This window comes from Hakea prostrata, chromosome 5 (assembly GCF_041222555.1).
Source record: "Hakea prostrata isolate BN-2017 chromosome 5, UWA_Hpros_2, whole genome shotgun sequence".
NCBI classification, from domain to species: domain Eukaryota; kingdom Viridiplantae; phylum Streptophyta; class Magnoliopsida; order Proteales; family Proteaceae; genus Hakea; species Hakea prostrata.
The window spans coordinates 51,739,003-51,746,329 of record NC_142604.1 but is presented as its reverse complement, the minus strand read 5'-3'; positions in this window follow the sequence as shown (position 1 = coordinate 51,746,329).

Below are 7,327 nucleotides of genomic sequence, written 5' to 3'. Positions count from 1 at the left end.
AGTTATAACTTAAGAATCTCTTGGTATTTTGGATTTTATAAATACTCTCATTTTTACTTTGAACAAATCCCACCTCCTAATACTTGTGCTAGGTCCTCTTCTCCACCTTGACATGGGCTTCAGTTATAATCAAAACATATAAAATCATAATATTATACTCTCGAAAAATTCTCCAGCTAGACAAAACTAGAATGATATATCATTAGACATTCAAATATTTCATAGAAACACAATTAAATAAAAAAGGCTAAGCTTCACATAAGCAGAGTCCAAGGGGTAGGGGTGGGGGAGGAATTGCTTGGTAACTGTTGTGATGTTTTCTTCTCAGGCTACAACAAAATCAACCATTATGCCAAAATCCACCCCCAGAAACACAACTACATATAAAAGCTAGCTTAAATTCCCTAAAGACTAATACATTAGGCTAGAATATATAAGAAAGATTGCAGCCCACGTAGAATAGCTTTTACTTCTATTTCAATTGCAGCTCCTGTAGCTATTCATTTTCCTTCAATTGCAACAAACCACCTCTAACATTGCTGCAAAAATCTGCGAAAATGCATATAATATAGATTGGTGGATCCATGATTGCCAATTGCAGGTACTGGGAGTGAGCAAATCCATTCACTTGATCAAGCTGCTTTTCTTCAAACATTCACATACATTAGTCTTGTGCTTTTAGTCATCGATCGATGCTAGTTTTAATTATTTGAGTAATAGTTGGATTAATTATAGGTACCTATTGCGATATGTATCTTAATAAGCGTGAACTCTCTGTATAGAAATTGAAAAATGAACAACAATTATCTTTAGAAATAGATTTAGTAAAACCCGTTGTTTGAATATTGTAATAAAATGATCGTCTAGGAAAGTTCCTCCTTACGTCTTCATGAAGGATCTTAATCTCATTCTTCCAGTATATACCTGGGAACACAATAACAACATTATTGAGGGTGGCGAAATATATAGCGAAAATTACGTGATTAGCCATTTTTAGGTTTTCCTTTACAAAAATAACCACTTAATATTTCACTTAACAAAACTAGCTAAAACAAAGTTTGGGTTTACAAAACTAGCAAAATAGTAATTTTTCATTCCTTCGACATTTTTAACCCCTAAAACTAACCACATTAAAAAGGGAAAATCACTATTTGTTTCAAAAGGGGAAAATCACTAATTTTTCATTCCCTTTAGACATTTTTACCCCCATATTGGTATGATTAATTTTAGGGGTAAAAATGTCCAAATAATTGTCTAGGAAAGTTCATATGAAGATGGCACATTTATGCTTTCATCCTCAACAAACAACCATCGTCTCACTCCCTTCTCTTTGAGCTCAACCTCGAGCTCAACCCAATCTGCTCTATCTCTTCCGCTGTTGAACAAGATGGCAGATAATACTTATCCAACCGAACTATTTCCCAGGCCACAAGGGCCGTGGCCACCACCAGACATTCAATGGGCTCTCTTGATGGGCGAAGGCCAGTATACTGCACAGCCTTTCTTCATTATGGCAAAGCATGTTCTAATAAGCAACCTAAGACGTCTGAGGATTATTGGATGGAACAGAACCTAGAATGTGCGAACGTTATTTGGAGGCGTAGTAGATCATCGTGAGTCGACCGTCACTGTGTATGCTCGCAATAGAGAGGGAGGAAATCATACATTTCATTGCTACATGACTTGTAATTCTTACCTTTGTTGTTTTATGCTGGTTTGGTTATTTCTGGGAATAAATCCAGGGGAAACAGGAGATATTAGAGTGTGGAACTACCGCATTCAGTGCAATAACTAGATTCATTCTTACATGGCAATACGAGTAATATAGTAGATATTTTTTAGTTTTTAGTGAAAGTGTAATCTGAATTTGAGTTTTTAGTGGAAGTGTTAGAAAAGTTGTTTTAGTTTCTTTTGTTATAAAGAGACCTGATGGGCTTACATTGTTATTACGTGATATAGTATTTATTCTGATTAATGACTTAGTTTCGATATAAGACTTTTGTGGGGTTCATACATATTTGAAAAAAAATAGGTAAATTATTGATAATGATTTTTTTTTTTGACAAAATATAAATAAATTAAAGTAACAATACAAAAAAAAATAAAAAATACACATGACTTCAACCTCAAAAAAATTAAATGCAAACCAAAATTATCTTTGGTAGAAGAGGCAAACCAATTTTTTTTTAGGTAAGAGATGCAAACTAATGGTAGTTAGTTACCTTACTAATTAAAAACATTTTATTCACAATATAAAATCAACTAACAAAAATTATAGAAGAAATAAATAAAAAAGAGAATATAAAATCAAATAAAAATAATAACAAAAAATAATAATAATAATAAATAAATTGAGAAAGAGAAAAAGAAAGAGTACTTAATTCAAAAAGGTGGTTCTGATAAACGACGTTAACCTTATGAGGATAATTGGGAGGAGGGATTGATTATGGTCGATAGAAATAAGTGATTATGGTCGACACTCTTTCCAACATGGTATCAAAGCCTTCATGAAATTGAAATAAATGATTATAGTCGACACTCTTCTCAACATGATATCAGAGCCTTCATGAAATTAGAATAAGTGAAACTATAAAAGAGACGAAGATGGCACATTTATGCTTTCGTCCTCAACAAACAACTAACTCTCACTCCCTTCTCTTTGAACTCAAAGTTGAGCTCAACTGTAGCCACCCCCACCGATTCGAGTAGCTACCTTGTTGGGCGTGGGCGAAGAAGACCGATATACTGAACAGTCTTTCTTTATCATGGCATGGCTTGTTACAAGATGCGACCTAGTACGTCTGAGGATCACTGGATGGCACCGAACGCAGTACGCGACATCATTGATTGGAGGAGTAGTAGGGCATGGTGATTAGCGACCAGTAATTGTATATGCCCGCAACGGAGAGGAAGTTCGTAGGTTTCGGTGCTACCTCACTTGTAATGCCAACCTTGACCCTTACCTCTGTAGGTTTAGGCGGGTTCAGCTATTTCTAGGAATAGTCCGAGGACAAACGGGAAATATTAGAGTGTGGGGCTACCGTACTTTACACAATAACCATATCAATTCTTTCATGGCAATACAAGCAGTAGGCAGGTTCGGCTATTTCTGGGAATAGCCCGAGGACAAACGGGAAATATTAGAGTGTGGGGATACCATACTTTATGTAATAACCATATCAATTCTTTCATTGCAATACAAGCGGTAGGCAGGTTTGGCTATTTCTAGGAATAGCCCGAGGACAAACGAATATATTAGAGTGTGGGGCTACCGTACTTTACGCAATAACCATATCAATTCTTTCATGGCAATACAAGCGGTAGGCAGGTTCGGCTATTTCTGGGAATAGCCCGATGACAAACTAGAAATATTAGAGTGTGGGGCTACCGTACTTTATGCAATAACCATATCAATTCTTTCATTGCAATACAAGCGGTAGGCAGGTTCGGCTATTTCTGGGAATAGCCCGAGGACAAACTAGAAATATTAGAGTGTGGGGCTACCGTACTTTATGCAATAACCATATCAATTCTTTCATTGCAATACAAGCGGTAGGCAGGTTCGGCTATTTCTGGGAATAGCCCGAGGACAAACGAATATATTAGAGTGTGGGGCTACCGTACTCTACGCAATAATCATATCCATTCTTTTATGGCAATACAAGCGGTGTAGTAGGTGCTTTTCAGCTTTAATGAATGTAGTAGTGTTTTTCAGTTTAGTTGAATGTAGTAGGTGTTTTTCAGTTTTAGTGAATGCATGGAAAGTTATTTCGGCGAATTTCGCCGAAATATCGGCCAAATTCGCCAGTGTCGCCAACTGGCGAACCGAAACCAAGGGGCGAAACTAGATGTTTAAATTGTTGCCGGAAAATCGCCGGCTTTTCCAGCGAAAACAAACGAAATTTGCCGCTGCTATGCTATCCCGATCGTTGAAGTAGAAGAAGAAGAAGAAAGAGAGAAAGAGAAAAAGAGAAAGACACATAAGTAGCAGAGATGGTGCTACCGCCTGAAACCCGATTTCACCACCGCGCAGAGGAACCAGGAACCACCGCCTGAAACCCGATTATCCCAAACGCAAAGGAAGTGAAGAAGAAGAACCACCGCCTGAAGCTGACGCACGTCACGCACCACATTGAAAAAGCATTGAAAAATGAAGTTTGCGTGAGATGAGCTTATGGGAATGGATTGCAAAATATCTCTGACATATCACGTTTTTTAAAAAGAAAAGTAGCGTGAGATGGGAATGGGTTGGGAACTTGGGATTTGGAGAGATTGCATGTCATAGAAGTAAAGAGGGTATTTACTATTTACAAATGGGTTTGGGAATTGAGACTGAATTATTCAATTAAATCAAAACTCACGAGATCGACGATATTCGGCGAAATCTCGCTGAGTATCGCCGGTTCACTGGGTAGCGAATTGGCGATACCCAGTTTAGTTTCGTTCCATGAGTGAATGTAGTAGGTGTTTTTCAGTTTTAGTGAAAGTAGTAGCTGTTTTTCAGTTTTAGTGAAAGTGTATTAGTTTTTAGTAGATTGTTATAGTTACTTGTGAAAATATCACATTTCTTCCGCTTTATTTGTGGATTTTATGGTTTATGGTTTCGTTTTGAAAGCATCTATCTACTCTCAGTGGTTTCTGCAATTTTGAATTTGTGTTGAGACTTCTAAGGTCAAGTAGTAAGTTATCTAGACAATTATGCTTTTCATATTTATACTTCAGGAATTAATAATGATCAACACTCTTCCCATTTGGTATCAGAGCCTCTCTTCCCAACTTGGTATCAGAGCCTTCGTGAAATTGTTGTTTTGTGAGTCATTTAAGTTTCTAGTTTGAACCAATGAACCGTAGTTCAATGAAGAATATCAACTATTCCCATGAAAGTTTAACACGGGGAAACCGTATATGTTTCTCTCAGATTAAAATTTCTTTATTTTCAAGTTTACCCATTAGCTTTAATTTGTATTTTCTGAGATTTATCCTAATTATATTCGGGGTATTATCTTACTTTGGTGGACAATTGCCCCCTTGAGTTCCAAAAAAATTGTATCAAGATAACCTCTCAAGAAAGTCGCTAAGGAAATGCAGCAATCAATAATGGCCTATAGAGAACTAAAATAAACCATTAAAGGTTTTCACAATTGTTTTATTTTATTTTTTATGAGAAAAAATATGCCATATATTGGAATAGATAATAGTATAACCATGTAACCTAGGTTCTTTTAATGGAGGACTAGTCATATAGCTAATGTAATTGGGTTTTAGAGATGTGAAAGGCTTCACAATTATGTGGATTAATCCAAATAACTGTTTAGAAAATGAATGATTTCTTCTTCTACTAATGGGGGCTTTCACAAATGGATCAAAAATCTTGTAATCAGTAAATCACAATTGATGAACAAAAGAGACTAACACGAGATACTTTGTACGAAGATTGATCCCTGATCCAAGAGTGAAGAACAATAATTGTGGTATCAAGATAAACTCTGGTTGGTCTAATAGTGAAAATTATTGGTGCAGGTATAAGATCAACGTCAGACAAGGGGATTCAATTCGATTATAAATTGGGGGCAAGAGAAAAAAATGTTTGGCCATTAATTAACCTGGTTGAATAGCCAGATATACAATTCGATGTCACTTTCCTTGTAAGCGGTTAACTCTTTTAAAGATTCTATCTATCACAATAGATGCAATCCAATCAAATCTAAACAGATGAATGGATTGATGTCTCCTGAACGGTTCATACTAGCTAGTTTGGATCAAACAAATTTACCTTGATATATTAAATAAAAAGATAATTAGATTTCTACCTTTGATTTCTAAAACTGAAAAACACCTAATACATTTATTAAAACTCTAAAAAACACCTAAAACTGAAAAACGCCTAATACATTCACTAAAACTGAAAAACACCTACGGCATCGCTGGCGGCATCTCCGGCGGCACCGCTTGCATCGCAATGTAAGAATCTATTTGGTCAAGATCAGCGCGCGGAATACGGTAGCCCCACATGTTAATTTTTGTCGTTTCCCCTATGGCTATTTCTGAAAGAATTCTGATATTTGGTTTGAATGCTCAGACACTAATGTTAGCTTGAGTAATGTAGTTATAGTTTAATCAATTACATTAATAGGGAGTTGAGATATATATGGAAACAAACTTAAACAAAATACCAATTCTATGCCTGCAACAGGGTGAACGTCGAGTTCAACCTATCTCTTCTCTCTCTCTACTGCTGTAAGATGGTAAATCCAGCTTATCCAAATGACCTATTTCTCATGCCACCGAGGGTGGAGTGGCCACTCACAGATGTTGAATGTATTGCTTTACTAGGTTTAGACCCCGGAGAAACTCAACAGCCTTTCTTTATCATGATAAAGCTGGTTCCAGTAACCGATTTAACGCGTCTGAGGATTATTGGAAAGCATAGAACCCAAAATGTGCATACATTGCTTGGAAGTGAACTCCAACAGGGTGAACGTCAAGCCATAACTTTATATGCCTGCAATAGGAACGGAAAAAAATGATACCTTTAACTGCTACATCACTTGTGATGATAAAATACTCAAGCTAACGTGAATGCTTGGGCATTCAAACCAAATATCAGAATTCTTTCATGGTATCAGAGCCAATGATCTTAAAACCCCTGTAATTTTTAGGAAGAGCCACTGATCTTAGACACATTCTGATGTTTCACGTTCCCCCTGGGCTATTCCCAGGAATTCTCGAATAGGCCTGAATTTATGTAGGTAAGAGTCTATATTTGCATTATATTTGACGTTGCACCTAAAGGTATCAATTGATCCGGTGATACTACGGGCATATACATTTACTCGTCAACTTTCATGGTATCAGAGCCACTGATCTTAGATACATTCTGATGTTTCACGTTGCCCCCTGGGCTATTCCTAGGAATTCTCGAATAGGCCTGAATTCATGTAGGTAAGGGTCTATATTTGCAATATATTTGACGTTGCACCTAAAGGTACCAATTGCTCCGGTGATACTGCGGGCATATACATTTACCCGTCGACTTTAATGGTATCAGAGCCACTGATTTTAGACATATTCTGATGTTTCATGTTGCCCCCTAGGCTATTCCCAGAAATTCTCGAATAGGCATGAATTCATGTAGGTAAGGGTCTATATTTGCATTATATTTGACGTTGCACCTAAAGGTACCAGTTGATCCGGTGATACTGCGGGCATATACATTTACCCGTCGACTTTCACCACGCTGCATTGATTTTCCAAGCAACGTATCCATGTTTTGGCTCCTGTTCGTTCCAATAATTCTTAGACGAGTTAAATCACTGACTGTAACTAG